Below are 20,656 nucleotides of genomic sequence, written 5' to 3' on the forward strand. Positions count from 1 at the left end.
GGGCAGCTAGATGGGGCAGTGGATAAAGCACTGGCCCTGGATTCAGGAGGACTTGAGTTTAAATCCAGCCTCAGACACTTGACACTTACTAGCTGTGTGACCCTGGGCAAGTCACTTAACCCCCATTGCCCCGAAAAACAAACAAACAAATAAAAAAAATTAAACTAGAAACCTTCTGGTCCAGTTCCTTCATTTTACAGATCAGAAAACTGAGACCCAGGGTGGCAACTTGGCCAAAGCCACACAGCTGCTGCGATAGGATTCCTACCCAGGTGCCCAGCCCTGGCCCACCATTACACACACCAAGACCTTATGCGATCTTGCTTCATCAAACGACACAACCCTTAGAACATGCATCTGCCCATTATATTCCTAAAGCATGGGCACTCCTCTAGCCCAACATTTAATCCCTAGGGAAATGTCTCCAGCCTCCAAGCCCCAGCTCTTACCACTGTCCCCAACTGCCTCTTCCCTGGATGCAGAGTCCTTAGAAATGGCTGTTCCTTCCAACTTGACTTTTCCTGCCAGCATGAAACTGACCTCGCCCCTCCTGGCCAGACTGCCCTGCCCCTTACCTCCATTTGCATCCCACAGTCATGCTGCACCCGGGGCCTTTGTGGGAGCTGAGCTGGAGACTGACTCGCCCACCACTGGGTGCCCTCAGTCTTGCTTCTCTGCCTCAGAGGGAACTACCTTATAAAACAGCTTTCCTGGCATCTGAGAATTGAAACTGACAGGGTAGGTGGGGCATGGCTAAGCACCCAGACGCTGGGAACCTAACCAAGCCGGGCAGCTCATCTCAGACTTAAGGTATTAGATGGAAAACTTTGAGTAAATTTCAGAAGATTAAAAAAAAGATCCAGGTTTCCTGTCACACCTAAAACCATGGGGATATTAAACCAAACCTGCCTGTCTCCTCTTTTCTTTAAATTTAAAAAAAACCCTTTCGTTGATGTCCCTTGTTTCTTCTCCTGTCATTATATGACTACCACACTATCCATTTCCTTGAAATCAACCCTCCCTGGAAGGAAAAACAAAACAAGTTAAGCCAAAAAAACATTGTAGGAACCTAATCTGGCAGCGCAGACAACATTCCGATGTACTAGTTTCCACCTTTTTACCAAGAAGAGGAAAATCGACTCCATTTGCCTTCCCTGGTCTCCCAGCCGCAAATGCCACCCCCTCCCATTATCTTCAGTGGATTTTGTCTCTTCCTGTGTCTGCGTGTTCTCTCTTCCTGATAGATTGTGAGCTCCTTAAGGGCAGGGATGGTTTTCTCTTGTTCTTTGCTGTGCTTCTAGCATGTCACCCGGTATGGAACAGCCTTTTATAAATGCCTGTGGATTCACTGATTTCTCTCCTTCCCTAGTAACCCCCATCGGTCTCTGAGGAGAAGGAGAAGGCAATGATTGGGGTTTCCACTGCTGAGAACTGATGGCTTTATTACCGTCACTGTGCATGCTGCCCTTCTGCCTCTGCTCCCTCCACTCTGAATCCATTCATACACACCTTCCCATGTTTCTCTGAAGCCTTATCAGCAGTTTCTTGGGGGGCAGCTAGGTGGCGCAGTGGATAGAGCACCGGCCCTGGATTCAGGAGGACCTGAGTTCAAATGTGACCTCAGACACTTGACACTTACTAGCTGTGTGACCCTGGGCAAGTCACTTAACCCCAATTGCCTCACCCAAAAAAAAAACAAAAAACAGTTTCTCGGAGCACAGATAGAGGAGCTGGGAGGGACCCCAGAGGCCGACAGGTCCAACCCCTTCATTATACAGAGAAGGAAACCAGGCCCAGAAAGATGATGTGCCTAAGGTCACACAGCTCATAGGGATCAGCTACACCATGGTGGGTCAGTCATCCCCCAGGTGAGGGGCACTCGCTTTGTTCCCAGTTCTTTATTCCCACACAGTGAGTAAGTGGCACAGAGAGTGTCACCTTGAGTATGTCAACATATTTGAGACTTTTGCTCCTGTCTCTGACCTCCTTCCCCCAAACCCTTTGCTCATTGAACTCTCTGCCCACTTAAAACCCAGGGTGAAAAGACAGACTCTCCCAGCTACAGGCTTCCCTCTTTTTCCTGGCTATCTGAGCTGGGACCTAGAGTGGACCCGGGCAGGGCGAAGCCAGGTCTAGACACACAATGGGGAAGATGGTTCCAGGGCCAGCTTTGCAAAGGCAAGATGGGCCGTGACTCCGCGGTCTCAGTCACAAGACGACATAGTCACAAGAAACTGAAATGACAGGTGGCCGGGACTGCAGATTTGGGGGCCTCTTCATCTTCTCGCTCACAATAGGATTTGCATAGCGAGCGTTTCAGGAAGTGGTATCCAGTTTCTAACTCCTAATGCCAGGGATCGGTGGCTGTTAGAAGGACAGTTCTTTGTTTATGGGCTTTTGCTGTGAAAGGCAAATAAGAGAGTTTCAATTACTCAAGAAAACAAGGCAAGTGTTTGCCACTTGCCTTCTGAAAATGCAAGGACCTTTTCATGCTTCCCCTGTGACCCAGCAGGGAGGCAACAATCAGAGGCATTTACTAATTAGGACTTTCTGTGGGCCAAGTATTGTGCCAACTTTTGCGGATGCAAAAAAGAGCAAAAGCAGGACCTGCCTTCAAGGAGGTTACGTTCTAACAGAAGGGGGATGGAGGGGTGGGGGACATGCAGTTAACTAGGTGCCTACAAGAAACACCAAGTAGAGGGAAAACAAGAGGCAGCTAGGGGGCGCCACAGAGCACAGCACGCCAGGCCTGGAGTCAGGGAAGACTCACCTTCCTGAGTTCAAATCCTGCCTCAGACACTTACTCACTGTGTGACTCTGGGCAAGTCACTTCACCCTGATTGCCTCAGTTTCCTCATTTGTAAAAGATATGGAAAAAGAAATGGCAAAACACTCCAGTATCTTTGCCAAGATAACCCCAAATGGGATCACAAAGAGTTGGACACAACCGAAGAACAGCAAAACAACAACTCTCAGAAGAGAAGAGACTAGCAGCAGGGTATGGGGAAAGACCTCAGCAGAAGGTGGGGTTTGAGCCACTGTCATTGGATGATGGAGTGCATGGAGGGAAATAAGTGGAGTAAACCAGACATATAAGAAGGGGCTGACCAAGTTAGAAGGAGAGTTAATGTCAACAGAAGAATTTACATTTGATCTCAAAGGTAATAGGGAGCTACTGGAGGTCACTGAGGGAGGCAGGAGGATCTTCCTAAGACCAGTTCTCTGGGGTGCCTAGAGCACTTCGAGGTCACCCGGCTCTTATTTGGGGTGGAGGAATACCTGTCCTATCCCTGATCTACAGTGCACATTAAGTCCCTTTCTAATCCCCCTTCTGCTGTTTTCTCTTAGTGATTTTCCCCAGAGTTGCAAGATGGCATCATGAAGAGGCTAACCCATCTCATTAGAAGCCAGGCGCCACCAGGCATGGACCTGTGTCTGTGTGATCCCATAGCTGGAGCCCCTTAGTGAAAAGGGGAGCTCCAGGCTCCCAGGCCAGCAGTGGGATTGTTGTTACTAAAATGTCAAATATAGGGTCGAAGGAGCTGAAAGTTGTTGGTGTAACAGAAGAACCACTTTGTTGGAAGGCAAGAGACCTGGCTTTGGGTCTCATTTGTCACTTAACACATAGAATATTAAAATAATACTAGAAACTGATGGATTCACCAAAAAGCAAGAAAGTGAGAGAGAGAGAGAGAGAGAGAGAGAGCCTGTGGACATCAAAGCTTTTCCTGGCCTGATTCCAAAGGACTCTTAGAGCATGGTTAGTGTGAGTCACCTTCATGCACTCTATGGTCCAACCCAGCTGGTTTTCTTACCTTTCCTCACATGCAACTTTTCAGCTCTTGTCTCTGTGCCTTTGTATAGGTTTGTCCCCCATGTATGCCCTCTTCATTTCAGTCTCTTCACATCCCAAATTTCCTTCAAAGCTCAGCTTGAGCATGGGGCAAAGTGCTGATGAAGTGGAGCTCTGTGGAGAGTGAAGTGAGCATCAGTGGGACCATTCAAGAAGTGGTGTTCCCAGCCAGGGACTCACCAATTAGGACGTCAGGCCCCAGACTGCAAAAATCTGCAGTTTTCTAGCAAGATGTTCTGCTTCCTCAATTCTCCTCCCCCATGAGTCTCTCTTCAAATTGACTAGCCCCTGGTCGGGATGACCATTTCGTGTAGTTCCCATGCCAACCACTTTCATTTCACTCCTAACTCCGCTCTTGAATCTCAAGACTTAACCATCTCTTTCCATTGCCCCCAGAGGGTACCGTTATTTTTGGACAGCTCCTGTTTATGTATTGTCTTCCCCTTTAGAATATAAGCTTGTAAAGGGCATTTGTATTCCCAGAGCTTAGCACAACTGTCCCCAACATATTAAGCACTTGAAAATCCTTTTTCCCTCGATGTATTATAAAAACAGAATTCATCAAAGAAAATAGAACTACATTAAGACTGGGAAAGCAGGTAAGGTAGGAAAGATTGTGGAGGATCTTCAAATCCACACTGAGAAATTCCATTTGATTCCTAGAGACAAATTCCTTGAGCCACTAGGATTGTATGTCAGACTTGTACCTTTAACCATGTTCATGTTAGTCTTATCTGGCATCCATAAAAGGAATGTTTTCAAGCCACTTGTCTAATTCACGAGGGTTAATTTAGTTAAAACTAGATAATACTTACCTGAGCACAAGAAAACTACAGTACACAACGATATAATGAAGGTAAAGGAGTGAGTGAAGGTGCCACTGCTTCCTCCTCTGAGTTATCAATGTCCGCTCTTTCTTCAGGATGTCTTCAATGCCATATGTGACATATGACCTTCTGACATGCAGACTAAGGGCATTAGGGACAATCCATAGGTTTAATATGAATACAGATAAATTTCTTTTCTTAGTTAAAAAAATGTAAATAGTTCTAAGATTTTTCTTCTCACTATGCTCCTTTGTGATACACATATGCCACTTTGGAAATCCTTCCAGTGACTTAGAAAGATCATTTTAGGAACAGTAGAAGATAAATTGGGGAAGAGAGATACTGGAAACATAGAAACCAAAGTCTGTTTTAATCATTATTGATATTATTGTGGTTGTTAACTGTTGTCTATAATAGTTCAGGTGAAAGGCCAGTTCTAGGATACATGGAGGAAGGAGCTGAGCCTTTGCAAAGGAAAATGAACCTTTGCCTCAGAGACTGGAGTAAAGGGGAGGGTTTGTGTGCCAACATAAGAAAGAAGGCATGGATGAACTGATGATGAGTGAGATGAGCAGAACCAGAAGAACATTATACACAATATCATCAACATTATGTGTTGATCAACTGTGACAGACTAGATTCTTCTCACCAATACAATGGTACAAGAAAATTCCAAAGGACTCATGATGGAAAAGGCTCTCCAAATCCAGAAAAAAAAAAAGAACTGTGGAATACGGATGCTGACTGAACCATACTATTTCTTTTGGGTTTTGGTGCTGTTGTTTTTCTTTTTTGAGGTTTTTCCTTTTTGCTCTGATTCTTCTCTTATAACATGACTAATGCAGAAATATGTTTAATGTTATTCTATATTATATATATACATATATATATATATATATATATATATATATATAACCTATATCAGATTACCTGCTGTCTAGGGGAGGGGGGAGGGAGGGAGAAAATTTTGAAATTGGAAATCTAATATAAACAAATTTTGAAAACTATCTCCACATGTAACTGGAAAATAATAAAATACTTTTATTTTTTAAAAAAGAAAGAAGGCATGGGCATGTTGAAATTTGTGCCGTTTGAGAAACACCTAAGTGAATTAGATTGTTGTTTATCCTTCATTTTTTCTTTTTTCTTTTTTTAAATTTTTTGATGAGGCAATTGGGGTTGTGACTTGCCCAGGGTCACACAGCTAGTAAGTGTCAAGTGTCTGAGGTCACATTTTAACTCAGGTCCTCCTGAATCCAGGGCTGGTACTCTATCCACTGCACCACCTAGCTGCCCCTACCCTTCATTTTTTGAAGAAGACCATGACATTGGGGTGATGTCATGACTTTCAGTGAATTGTATTTAAGTGAGGGAGGGCTGTGCAAGGTCACCAACTTCACTCTCTCCTCCAAAGCCATCTGGGTCCAGTGGCAAGATATATTATCAGGATGACTGGAGATGACCCAGATGTTCAAGGCAATTGGGGTGAAGTGACTCGCCCAAGATCACACAGCTAGTAAGTGTGTAAGGTGAAATTTTAACTCAGCTCATACCAACTTCAGGGACACTGCTCTATCCACTGTGCCACCTAGCGACCCTGAAAATTAGATCACAGTTCCATTGAAGGAGTAGAAATTTAAAAGAATAAAGGAATTGAATTTTTTCTACCTCCGAAATTATTGCCATGGGGGAGGGAGAGGTGGAAGAGGGGCAGAAAAACAGGGCTGGTGCCAAGCAGCAGACATGAGGTCCATGAACTCTCCCAGCACCTGGATGGGTTAGGAGGCTGCTGGCTCTCTCCCTGGGGAAAGAATCACACTGAGAAGCACAGGCTGCCCTTGCCTCTCTCTGCCTCCTCTCTGCCTGAGAAGGAAGGAAGCTGATTCCAAATTGAATTCTGCTCCATAAAAAAGAGAAGATAGAGGAGGCTGGCATTGCAATCAGTGCTGACTGGGTATGATTGTCTTTCTGATATTCCCAATGCAATTTGTGGGGAAAACCCAGGTTGGGTAAGGGTACAGGGAAATTATGGCAACTCCGTGGTGGGGGTCTGATATACCTTTATGTTGTTACTTTCTATATTTGTTCTGAATCTCAGAGAGGCAACCAGAACCATATATGACATTTCTGTGTTTTGCTGGGCTGGTTTGACACTGGTACACCAGCACATTTGCCCCTCCCAATTGCTGTGGAATCTGGCCAATGCTACATGACATTTCCGAGACCACTGACAAGAGCTCAACTATCTCAGCTGCACATTTGTTTAGTACCTTGGCATGTAATTCATATGGACTTGGTGACAGGAAGGAAGGAAGGAAGGAAGGAAGGAAGGAAGGAAGGAAGGAAGGAAGGAAGGAAGGAAGGAAGGAAGGAAGGAAGGAAGGAAGGAAAGACAAACATTTATGAAGTGCCTACTATTTTCCAGGCACTTCTCTAAGTGCTTTACAAATATGGTTTCATTTGATTCTCACAACAAATTATTATCCCCATTTTATAGATAAGGAAACTGAGGCAGACAGAAAGTGACTTACCCAGGCCCACACAGCCATACTTAGTATATGTTTCTGGATTTGAACTCAGGTCTTCCTGATTCCAGATCCAACACTCTAACCACTGCACCACCTACCTACCCTGAGTTTGCAGTGAAGAGCTAGATGCTGGCTGATCATCTTACTTATCTTCTGGCTCCAATTCCTGCTGATCGAGGTCATTTTATACTCGCCTGTCCATAGAGAATTCTTTTTGAAAGAACAAACAAAATAAAATTAGAGTTGAGTCATTCAACCTCCTCTACCTCCAACAGTGGGTCTCTCCCCCTTCTTGGATTCTCCTCTTGGCCCCAGCAAAGCATAAGAAACAAAACCCTTCTTGTTGTTCATAGCATTTCTTGCCAGATTCTTTTCATTCATAACAGATACTCAAGATAGGACCCTGCTAGTGCCACCTCTTCTTTAGGTAAGCCATTTTCCTTCCTTCCCCCTTCCAAATCCAACTGATTGAGGTGTTCCCTATACACATCAGCCTCTTTCAGAAATCTCCCCCTTTTCCTATCAGGATGCTTGCTGCCTGTATCCTCAGAATGTCATTCTTAAGAGCCCCCCATTCCCCTTGGGTCTTCCTTGTGCAGGAGAATGGAACACTTGTTCCTATGCACCATTTTTCTGAAGACTTTTGTAACTGGACTTGGAGATAGACTTCTGTGGGAAGGGAGAAGTATTTGGAGATGGTCTATGGAGGGTTCTGGGAGATCAAGTCCCAGTAAGGTAACGTTTTTCTTCACCCTTTGAAGAGACTGAGATGCTCACAGGCTCTGAGTCAGGACTGGCTATGGGAGAATAAGGGAAAATTCAGACTGGCAACTTTGTTTGAAAAAATAGAGACATCGAGTGTAGATTTAAATAGAATGAGAGACCCAGACAGACAGAGACAGACAGACAGACAGACAGTCAGAGAGACAGAGAGACAGAGACAGCCAGAGACAGATGGAGAGAGCAGCTTTAGCAGGTGCTTGTGATACGAGGTTAGGTCTCAAGACTAAGGAGCAATAAGGCACAGCAGCGGGGCAGCTAGGTGGCGCAGTGCATGGAGCACCGGCCCTGGATTCGGGAGGATCTGAATTCGGATCCGGCCTCGGACACTTAACACTTACTAGCTGTGTGACCCTGGGCGGGTCACTTGACCCCAATTGCCTCACCGAATAAATTTTTTTTAATTAAAAAAAAAAAGGCACAGCAGCCTGTGGGACAACTGTGCCAGCCTCTTACAGCAGCCAGAATAAGCTGACAAGGGAAAGCACCAGTGAGTAGGTATCTGAGCTACCTGGAGCTCCTGACCTTCTGGAGGGGAGAATAGATGCCCCTCCCCCTCCTCCTCTCTGCCTGAGTAGAAAAGAATCTGATTCCCAATCTAATTCTGTTCTGTAATTGCTTTTCGAATTTCTCTTTAAGTAGCATGATTTACTTTTTTTGTTGTTTGTTTTTGTTTGTTTTGTTTTTTCAGTGCAATGGGGGTTAAGTTGCTTCCCCTGGGTCACACAGCTAGTAAGTGTCAAGTGTCTGAGGACGGATTTGAACTCAGCTCTTCCTGAATCCAGGGCTGGTGTTTTATCCACTGCACCTAGCCGCCCCTAGCACGATTTACTTTTACGGAGGAGGTCAATCTGATTGAGCCAACTGTTCTTGATTTGTTGCCTTATTTGCAAATAGGAGGGGGCTGGCACTAGGACAAGGAGTAAGAGGGATTGGGTATTGTTAGACAGATCTTCAGCAAAGACCAGGTTTGAGTCCCGGTCCCTAAAAGCACTAGGCTTTCTTCTGGCTGAAAATCTTGAGGTTTTTCTTTATTCTTTTTCTAAACCTCCTAAATGCAGATTTAAACCACTGGAGCTGATTACTTTTCATGGAACACCATTTTTACTTGAAAGAATGACTGACAAGTTCTGATTCAGACATGGTATTTGGCAGACATTTCTTCAAAAATGAACAAAGTGAGCCTACCACTTCACTATAAACAACTGATAGTGTTTGTTGCCAAGGTCAACAATGGAGCTTTCAAGGGAAAATTAGAATTTTGGAAAATGTATCTGCCACCATGATCTTGACAGCTTGACAAAGACTTTGCTGATGAGATCAGTGATCTTAGCAAATGGGATTTTTTTAAAATATTGTATACTGAAATGTGTCAGCATTTAGAAGATTTGCATAATGCAGTAAGCCAATGTTTTCTTAAGTTCAAATCTGGTCTCCAACAATAACAGTGTGACCTTGGGTAAGACATTTAACTTTCTCACCTCATTTTCCTCATCTGTAAAATGGGAGCAATGATAGTGCCTTCCTCCAATGGTTGTTGTGAAGATCAAATGAAATAATAATTATATTAAAACATTTACCCCAGGACCTAGCATGTAGCAAGCACAATATAAATGCTAGCTATACACTCAGCATGAAATCTGGTCACCCAAACAGAGGATACACCATAGACTCTCCTAATTTTCACCTCATTCCATAGCCTAGATCATTGGCAATGAGTTATTTCTCCCCAAATTCCCTGTAATTGAAACTCTGGCCACCAGTTTCACCTTGTCAGTGAGGTTCAAAATATCCATTCTCCTTGCTGTTCTTTGACCTTTGAAAGGATAAGCTTCCTTTTAAAAATTAAACTGTAGGGCAGCTAGGTGGCCCAGTGAATAAAGCACCGGCCCTGGAGTCAGGAGGACCTGAGTTCAAATCCAGCCTCAGACACCTGACACTTACTAGCTGTGTGACCCTGGGCAAGTCACTTAACCCCCATTGTCCTGCAAAAAAAAAAAATTAAGTTGTATTGGGGGCATCTAGGTGGTGCAGTGGATAAAGCACTGTCCCTGGATTCAGGAGGACCTGAGTTCAAATCTGGCCTCAGACACTTGACACTTACTAGCTGTGTGAACCCTCATTGCCCTGCCAAAAAAAAAAAAAAAAGCAATAAAGATCTGATGAGTTCTTGGACTGGATAGCTGTTCTCTGATGGAAGATGATTTGAGGAGATGCAAAACATAAGACTTGATAACCAGATGGACACATGGGGCAAGAGAGAATATAGGCACAATGCCAAGGTTGTAAAAGTGGGTAACTGGCAATTTGATGGTGCTTCTTTGACAGAAATATGGAATGTAGGCTGGGTGAGGTTGGTGGAGAAGAGTGCTGTCCTTGAAAGAGTCAATGAATAAAGAAAGATTTAAAAAATTAGAGGAAGTCATAAAGAGGAATAATTAAAGGGAAAGGTCAAACTCCTGACATGGGAGAGAATGCAATGAATGGTATTAGTGGCCACTGAAAGAAAAGCCAGTACAAGAACTAGACATAAAGGGTGATACCATAGGCAAATTTTAAAAGGAAGGAATATAGGGAGCAGCTAGGTGGCGCAGTGGTAAAGCACCGGCCCTGGATTCAGGAGGACCTGAGTTCAAATCTGACCTCAGACACTTGACACTTACTAGCTGTGTGACCCTGGGCAAGTCACTTAACCCTCATTGCCCCACAAAAACAAAGAAAAAGGAAGAAAAAGAAAAAAGGAAGAAAAGAAAAGAAAAGGAAGGAATAGCTTACTTGTCAGAACTATGGGGAGGGGAAGAATTTATGACCAAAGATGACATAGAGAACATTATGAAATGCAGAGTTGCTACATTAAATTAAAAAGGTTTTGTACAGACAAAACCAATGCAAACAATATTGGAAGGAAAGCAGAAAGCTGGGAAACAATTTTTACAGACAGTGTTTCTGATAAAGGCCTCATATCTAAAATATATAGAAAGCCGAATCAAATGTATAAGAATAAAAGTCATTCCCCAAATGAGAAATGGTCAAAGGATACAAAATGGCAGTTTTCAGATGATGAAATTAAAACAATCTATAGCCATAAGGAAAAATGTTCTCAATCACTACTGATTAGAAAAATTCAAATGAAAACTACTCTGAGGTACCACCTCACACCTATCTAATTGGGTAATGTGACAAAAAAAGGAAATCAAAAAATGGTGGAGAAGATATGGGAAAATTGAAACACTAATGCATTGTTGGTGGGGCTGTGAAGTGATCCAACCATCCTGGAGAGCAATTTGGAACCATTCCCAAAAGGCTATAAAACTGTACATACCCATTGCCCCAGCAATACACTATTAGGTCTATATCCCAAAGAGATCATAAAAAAGGAAAAAGGACCCACATGTACAAAAATATTTATAGCTGCTCTTTTTGTAGTAGCAAAGAATTGGAAATTTAGGGGATGCCCATCAATTAGGGAATGGCTAAACAAGTTGTATTATATGAATGTAATGGAATACTATTATGCCGTAAGAAGTGATAAGCAGATGGATTTCAGAAAAATCTGGAAAGACATGAATTGATGCTGAGTGAAATGAGCAGAACCAACAGAACATTGTACACAGTATCAACAACATTTTGTGGAACAGCTGTGATAGATTTAATTCTTCTCAGCAATACAATGATCCAAGACAATTCCAAAAGACTTATGGTGGAAAATGCTTTCCACGTTCAGAAAAAGAACTATGGAGTCTGAATGCAAACTAAAACATACTATTTTCACTTTTGTTGTTGTTGGGTTTTTTTTGTTATTGTTCTTGTTTATTCTTTCTTGCTTTTTTTTCCCTTTTGCTCTGATTAATGTGGAAATATATTTAACATTATAGCAATGTATAACCTATATCAAATTGCTTGCTGTACTTGGGAAGGGGGAGGAAAGGGAGGGTGGGAGAAAAATTTGGAACTCAAAAAATACCTTTACATGTAATGGAGAAAAATTAAAAATAAAAAAATTTAAAAAGAGAAAGAGGGGCAGCTAGGTGGTGCAGTGGATAGAGCACCAGCCCTGGAGTCAGGAGGACCTGAGTTCAAATCCAGCCTCAGACATTTGACACTTACTAATTGTGTGAGCTTTGGCAAGTCACAACCCCAATTGCCTCACCAAAAATAAAATAAAATTTAAATTTTTAAAAAAGAGAAAGAAAGGCTACTTCCTGTTGTGATTATTAAAAATAAGAGAGACATGATATCTGGGTAATTTAATCATTTTATTAATATGGCTGGCAGGTTTTGAATAAAATGAGGTCTATTGCCATTTCTCGCAGACCAAAGACCTCTAATGGTGGTAGGGTCTCAGTTTATGTGCCCTTCTAGGTGTTTTTATACATGATTCCTTATTGGGATGTTCTGGCTTTGTTCATCTTTGGGACATTTGTTTGCCACCTGGGAAGTTTCCTTAATGAGGGAGGCAAGGGTGAGGTGTGAGTTCCATGTTTGTCCTGCCCTGCCCACCCCAATGAGGAAATGGGTACTTAGTAACTTACTATCTTTCCTACCTTAGCACCTAGTTGGGATATTTAGGGGGGGAGAAAAGAGTATACTGGGGAAGAGGGATGGGGGGGGGGACAGCCACACCTATGAGGTCATAGGTGGAGAACCCACTGGTGAGAAAACTCCTTCTAGGGGGCAGCTAGGTGGTGCAGTGGATAAAGCACTGAGCTGGATTCAGGAGGATCTAAGTTCAAATGTGACCTCAGACACTTAACACTTACTAGCTGTGTGACCCTGGGCAAGTCACTTAACCCTCATTGCCCCCGCAAAAAAAAAAGAAAAAGAGAAAATTCCTTCTACCAATGCACCAGTAACTGCTTTGCACCTATAGTCTTAGCACCTATGATCTTAGCAAGAGTTCTTAGCCTGGCATCCCCAAACTTTTTAAAAATAATATTTCAAAAATTTTATTTTAGTATGACTGGTTTCCTTTGTAATCCTATGTAGTTTATGTTATGAATTTAAAAGCATTATTTTGAGAAGGGACCCTTAGGCTTAATTATACTACCAAGAGGGATCCATAACACATGCAAAAAGGCAAGAACAGCTGTCTTGGAGAATTGCTTAGAGACACTGATAGGTTAAGTGACTTACCCAGGATCCACAGCCAATATATGTCTAAGATGGAATGGGAATTCAGACCTTTAAGATCTACTATACCTCTATTATCTAATTATCAAAAGAATCAGTTGTTTCTGGAAAGAAATTTGATTACTTGGGGGGAAGGTAGGAGTAGGGATGCTTGGTAAGCTTTAGAGCAGAATATTGATGCTTTGAGGGGGGCTCTGAAAGAAGTCCTGGAGTTAGTGACATTCCTTCCCATTCTGCCCCCCCCCAAAAAAAAAACCTCTCAAAGTATCACATGGAGCTTAAAGGGAACAGGAATCAACTTGGTCAGTCCTTGGTTTTACAAAGGAGGACACTGAGGTCCTAGAGTGGATGCAGTGACTTGTCCAAGGTCAAATTATTAGGCTCACTCAACTGTTATTGAAGTTCACCTGAGGCAGAATCCAATGGAAGCCAAATTTCACAGGACTGTCAGAGCTGAAAGAAATCTCAGAGACCACCTTGTCAATTCCCTTGGTTTTGTCCTTTTCTCTTTTAAAGAATAGATGTGACTGATGTCTTTACATCACCTTAATTTCCCCTAACATCCCTTGCCCTCTCCCCTCGAGAGGACCATTTTTTATAACAAAAGAATATTGTTAAAGAAAAGGGAAAAAAGGAAGAAGAGAAAAAAGTCAGGAAAACAACTCAATACATCACAAAAAATCTGAAAATACAGAGTGTCTGCAAAGTTTAACTACTTTGGGTATCCCCAAAGTTTGGTACACCCAGTATAGGCAATGCTCCGTACCCGTGGACTTCTCACATCTGCAAAGGAGCTGGGGGAGGCATCTTCTGATATTTCTCCTTTGGGACCCAGCTCATTCTTTCTAATTTTGCCATTTTTATTTTTGATGGCTTTGAGGAGATTGTTGTTTCCACTTTAATTGTTGTAGTTACTGCATATATCATGTTCTTGGCTCTGGTCCCTTCACTCTATATAGTTCATGGAAATCTTTCCATACTTCTCTGTATTATATTCATCATGTTTATTATTTCTTCCAGCATAGTCTTATTCCATTACATTCATGTACCACAATTTCTTGTCATTCCTTAATTGATGGGCATCTTCCTTATTTCTAGTTCCTTACTACCATAAAAGTGCTGTTCTAAATATTTTAGTGTATATGGGAGCATTCTCCTTTTCAATGGCCTCCTTATAGTATATACCTATTACCAGAATCTCTGGACCAAAGGGTCCAGACATTTTAGTCACTTTATTTACATAATTCTAAATTTCTTTCCAAACAGTTGTACTGATTCACAGCTCCACCAACAATGCACTGGTGTGCTATTGGCTTGACTATTCTAATCTTTTATCATTTTTGCCAATTTGTTGTCAACCTCTTCATTTTAAAGTTAGTGTTAGAGTGAGGGCTAGAACTCAGGGCTCCTGAATCACATGCTAGCACTCTTTCAAAAAGCTTGTTGAAATTTGGCCTCCCTGGGGGGCTGTAGGAGCCTTTCCAGAGCATTAGCCTCTAGCTTTGTGACTCAGGCCAAGCAAAGAAGTCTAAAGGGGATGCCTCAGTCTTTCTAAGCAGATTGGTCCCAAATTCCTTCAGTGCTACTACTTCACATAAGCTCCAGGGAGACTTGAAGCCAATTAGCAGGGTAAAGCTTGCAGTGACTCCAGAAATGAGAAAAGCAGAGGCCATGAAGAAACTGAGACCAAGAGAGGTGAAGGTGACTAGTCCAAGAATATATCAATGACTAGAAGCAGCCAGAACCTAACTGTGCTTCCCAGGAGCCAGATGCCTCTTTTTTTTTACTCTCTTGTCATAGTCAAACTCCTTGTTAAAAGACCTGTCTGTGAAGGGAAGTGCCTAAAAGCTTCTGGATAGGTTTTTTCCTTCACCTGAACTTTGGGAGCAATAATCTTAGAATAATTGTCCTTCTTATGATATATTATTACCCTACTCTTGATTTTTACATTTTCTGTGTAGTTTTCTTGCCTTCTCTCTCTCAGGTATTACTTACCATTTTATAACATGGATTCCAACCCCATCCATCATGCAACTGAAACTTGTCTCTCTAAATTGCTAAATCTGATGGCCTCTTTCTAAGTTCTCATCTTCTTGGACCTCTGTTTCATTGGACAGGTAGCTACTCCCTCCTCCTAGACGTTCTTTCCTCTTTGGGTTTTCTTGATGCTGGTCTTTCTTGGTTCTCCTTGTAACTGTTTGAGTCCTCCCTCTCCTTCTCCTTTGCTAGATCATTAACTATGTCTTCTCCCCTATGTATAGTTGTCCTCTAGGGCTTTGTACTGGACACATTTTTCTTCTCTTTTTACATTGCATCTTGGTAGTTAAATATAAGCTCCCTGAAGGCAGGACCTGTTTTTTTTTTCATCTTCATATAATCAGTACTTATTGAAGGTAACTCCTGAGCCCCCACTAGCATGCTTTCCAATTACATAAAATCAGTCATCATTGCATCGATGACTCTTCATTTACTTATCAATAAAGTGAAAGCAAAAATAATCATAATTTCACAGTCCACTCATAAACCTGAATCACACTCTCCCATGAATGTACACAGTGTCTGAGGGACAGAGTGGATACACACTTACAGAAGTCCAGAAGAGAGAGACATTAGTATAGAAAACTATTTGCTCAGAGCAACTCACAACTCTTGACTATAAGCCTTGGTGTCTTCGGACTCTTCAGGAATAATCCATACCACACAAAACTACTTCTCTGCTTACTGATCCCCTTCTGGTTCTCTCTGCACTCCTGCTGGGTAAATCTGTTTTTCTTACACCTTCTAACCAATGAAATGACAAGCTTTTTACAATTGTGTTCACCTTCAAAAGGACACAGAGAAAGTGTTACACCATTTTAGAGATGAATAGTTCACTTAAGCCAAAGAACTGCAAAACTCCTCAGGTTAATGCTCAGAGCAATGCAGACAAGTTCAATGAGCTCTTCACTCAAAAGGTTTCCTCATCATGCATTAAGCATTAAGCATCCTGTTACAGCAAAACAGAGGTCCCAATAAAATTTTCATTCTGGCTTCTGGGCAATGAAAATAAGCCCAGCATTCTCCTCACTCAACAGGATTCTGCATTATCCAATCACATCAAAGTTTATTCTTTTTTTTTTTTGTCTTTTTTTTTTTTGCAGGGCAATGAGGGTTAAGTGACTTGCCCAAGGTCACACAGCTAGTAAGTGTCAAGTGTCCTCTTGAATCCAGGGCCAGTGCTTTATCCACTGTGCCACCTAGCTGCCCCTATCAAAGTTTATTCTTACAGCAAAGCATATGCAAAGCCTGTATTGCACTTTCTGTTTTTCCCACACCAAGCTAGAGGGGAAAATAGAGAGAATCTAGAGAGTTTCATCCCTTTTAAAAATGTAACTGGTGCTTATTTGTAGAATTTCCTAAACCAGCAAGGAGTACCTAAACAAAGTCTTCTGGACCAGGCAGAGGGGTACCTAGGTAAAACTGCTATACTGAGTTATTCAAGCTGTAAAGGTTCAAAGAAAAGAACTCTGGAGATCCCAATTGTCTCCAAGAAACCACCATTTATTAACTGCCTTAGTTGGTGTTAGACACTGTGCTAAATGCCTTACATATGTTATCTCGTTTGCTAGTATTATTCCCAGTTTACATTTGAAAAAAATCTGTGATAGACAGAGGTTAAGTAACTTGCCTAGTATCACATGCTAGTAAGTGTCTGAGGCCAGGTTTGAATCCAAATCTTCCTGATTCCAGACCTAGTAATGCTTACTGGGGAAGGGGAGGCTTCTATAAACATCCTTGGTAAAGGTAGAACCAACCAGATAAGGGCTGACCCTTATGCAATTGCTAATGTTTTCCACATATATGGGTTATAAGCAATGGGCCTCAGCCCTAAGTTAAACTACATTTTTATAAACCTGAATAGGTTCCTGGAGAGGCCGGACAGAGGAGAAAGTTCACTTGTCTCTACTCTTTATGGGCTTAGATACAAGTTTTTCATAGGGTGGTTGTTTTATTGTTTGTTTTGTTTTTTGTCAATTAAAATAAAACTTATCCTATAGTTGATGTTTTTGCTAGCTAACACTTTTCTCCTTATCACGGTGAACAAGACACATGTTCCCAGGAGAAATTCTGAGGCTAAATTAGACCAAAGAGATAATATTATTCTGAAGATACCAGTAACGAATCCAATCTCTATAAAATCAGAGCTTCAATTCTAACCTAGACATTACATATAAATTTGACAGATTCTAGGGAAATCTATTTACCTTTCTCCCATATATACCTTATTTACATCAGTCAAAGTTTGTTCAGTAAGTCCTTGCTATTTCCATTTAAAGGTGGAGCAATGCAGGCCAATTGGCTGGCCCTCAAGAAGTGTCCTCAGGTGGTTGAGGTCACCACAAGTTCAGGTCATTCTCAATTTTATAGGTTTAGAAACTCAATTTTTTCAGTTCACTCAGTGGTGACCAGGCTCTGGAGAAAAACAATTCACAATCACCCAACTTAGGAGACATTGATTTACAAACTAGAATTCAAGTTATTAATTTACAGTGCAGCATAAAACTGATTATTTGTTCAAGACACCAGGTAGGGCCACTCAGTATATCAAGCATCTATCAGAAGTTGCTCTGTGAAGATAGAATTAGAACACACACACAGGGATATTTCTATGAAGCTGGGGGAACTTACAGAATTGTTCTTTTCCAGTCCCAGTCATTAGAATGAGCACACCCTCCCCAGGCAGCACTAGACAGATACCTACAGATCTGTACTCTGAAACTCTGCTTTTTAAAACTGAGCAAAATTCTAATAGACGTCAATCTTTCCAGATACAAAGAAGAAAAAGACAGAAGATTGTACATGAGGCCACAAAACTCTATTATATACATACAGGTAGGTGTAGGTTCTTTTTTGTAGTGGGAGTTTGGGAACTGTCTGGCATTCTAGGATTTGTGGTTCAAAGAAACAAGCATTCTTTCTCAGCCTTGATAGCAATCACAAGGTCACCTTTGAACTGGAGTGCTGACTAGAACATCGCCAAGGGGTTTTTTAAAAGATACACACAGTCTTGGGGAAAAAACAGGCTAAGAGGAAGTAGCTGGCATAGAATGAGCCAAGAGCCAACAGCCCTATCAGGAACTCAAGGGTTTTAGCGAAAGAGAAGCAGTGGTAAAAGGGCAACTGAGAGAGAAAACGAGAGAGGGAGGGAAGGAGGAGAGGGAGGTGAACAGTTTGACTTCAAGATGTATATTGCCTTTGATTTCAAGGAGAAGAAGAAAAAAGCCACACTTTTTGAGGTGTCTGAAGTGATGCCAGTCATGACAAACAATTATGAAGAAAATCTTCTGAAAGGTGTTCAAGATTCCAGCTATTCCTTGCAAAGTTCCATAATTTTTGTTTTTGGTTTGGTCTTGGTTTTTTGTTTTTTGTTTTTTTTTTATGGGACAATCAGGGCTAAGTGACTTGCCCAGGGTCACACAGCTAGTAAGTGTCAAGTGTCTGAGGTCACATTTGAACTCAGGTCCTCCTGAATCCAGGGCCGGTGCCTTATCCACTGCACCACCTAGCTGCCCCCAACTTTTGCAGAAGGATATATTACAGCTCTATGCCCCTTGCTACCAGTCCATGGGAAGGGATGTAATTGGCTGTATTCTGTAAGAAATAATGGGGCAGCTTAGATGGCGCAGTGGATAGAGCACCGGCCCTGGAGTCAGGAGTACCTGAGTTCAAATCCGGCCTCAGACACTTAACACTTACTAGCTGTGTGACCCTGGGCAAGTCACTTAACACCAATTGCCTCACTAAAAATAAATAAATAAATAAATAAATAATGGGCTTTTTGTCAACTCCCAAAGGCCCTAACCAGAGAATATTGATTTAGATTGATTGAATTAAGTGAGACTGACTGAAAGTGACTGACTTTGCTGATTAACCCACTTAAAGTTAATTAAATTGAAACCATACATGGCCAGCCCTTAAGAGGGTATTGTTCTCAGAAACTGAGGACTCTGAACTCAATACAAGACCACCCTCAAGTCCAGTGAACAGATGGATTTGGGTGATGCTGACCAATCAGCTTGAAGCAGTATGTGAGGACAGCCTCTTCCGGGGAGGCAGGAAGTGCTGCTTCCTCTCTCAGTTCTTTCCGAACAGATTGTTGGTGGGTGAAATTGAGGATGCTAGGTTAGATAGGTCTTTTCCTGGCTTTCTGACCCAAGTGTTCTCTTTTTTTCAATAATAAATGCTTAATGTCAAAACTTAGTGCAAAAGCTTCTAATTTATAAGTAAACACTACACTGGGGACAGAAAAAAAAAAAGGTGATCACACATTTAGTTTTACTCGTCACAACGCAGGGGATGGATTTTATTCTTTGGCCTCGGAATGATATTGAGAGGATTGTCTGCCTCCTGTTTTCTAAGGTGGAAAGGATCTGATGAACCCTTCAGGCCAAGTTTGAATTTTATCATAGTGACTACACAAAAAACAGGTTCTGCATTTACTGAGCCAAAAAGGACAAGACTGGAATTGTCATCGACAATCCTAATCGGTCAGTGTTTCTCTGCATTTACAGACAGCACTTGTGGACTCCAAAAAACAAAGCTACATTTACCAATATAATATGCAACAAAGAATCTCTACTGTGTGATCCAAGAAAAAGCCAAAAGACTCATGATGGAAAATGCTCTCCACATCCAGAAAAAGAACTATGGAGTCTGAATGCAGATTGAAGCACACAATTTCCCTTTTGTTTTAGAGATTTTTTGTTTCTTCTTGTGGTTTTTTTCTTTTGTTCTGATTCTTTTCTCACAACATGACTAATGTGGAAATATGTTTAACATGATCATAATGGAGGGCAGCTAGGTGGTGCAGTGGATAAAGCACCAGCCCTGGATTCAGGAGGACCTAAGTTCAAATCCAGCCACAGATGCTTGACACTTACTGTCTGTGTGACCCTGAGCAAGTCACTTAACACTCATTGCCCTGCCCCAAAAAAATGATCATAATGTATAACCTATATCAGATTGCTTGCTGGTTTCAGGAGCAGGGAGGGAAAGGAGAGTGGGGGAAAAAACTTGGAACTCAAAATCTTACAAAAATGAATGTTGAAAACTATCTTTACATGTAATTGGAAAAAATAAAATACTATTTTTTTAAAAGAAACATATGAGATACTCCCCTTTGCAAAATAAATAAATAAATGAAACAAAGGTGTTTAATTTTTTTTAAAAAGCTACAGTCTTCAAGCTATGCAGCATCTGCCTGTGCCTGCCATAGGAACAACTCATCCACTGGGTGGTTGGCACCGTTAAGGATCACCTCCACCCTTAAAGCCAGAATTGAGAACTACGCAGTAAAATGGGGAAGATCACAGGATGCAGCAGCAATTTTTTGTTTTCTTACCATTTTATTCTTTCAGAGCTTAGAAGAAAATGGACTAATATATAGAACACTATACATTGGGAAATGTCTTCATCCTGGATCTTTTTTTTATCATTTCTATCTCAAAGTCTGTGTGTATGTGTCTTCTGCATGGACCTTCTGAAAGAATATGCTTTGC

At 41.8% G+C, this 20,656-nt stretch overlaps 1 pseudogene; it reads left to right on the forward strand.

Moving 5' to 3' along the window:
- The first annotated feature begins 418 nt into the window (after nt 1–418).
- LOC122747079 lies at nt 419–20,427 on the forward strand (annotated as a pseudogene).
- Nucleotides 20,428–20,656: the final 229 nt, after the last annotated feature.

Source organism: Dromiciops gliroides, chromosome 3 (genome assembly GCF_019393635.1).
Source record: "Dromiciops gliroides isolate mDroGli1 chromosome 3, mDroGli1.pri, whole genome shotgun sequence".
NCBI classification, from domain to species: Eukaryota; Metazoa; Chordata; class Mammalia; order Microbiotheria; family Microbiotheriidae; genus Dromiciops; species Dromiciops gliroides.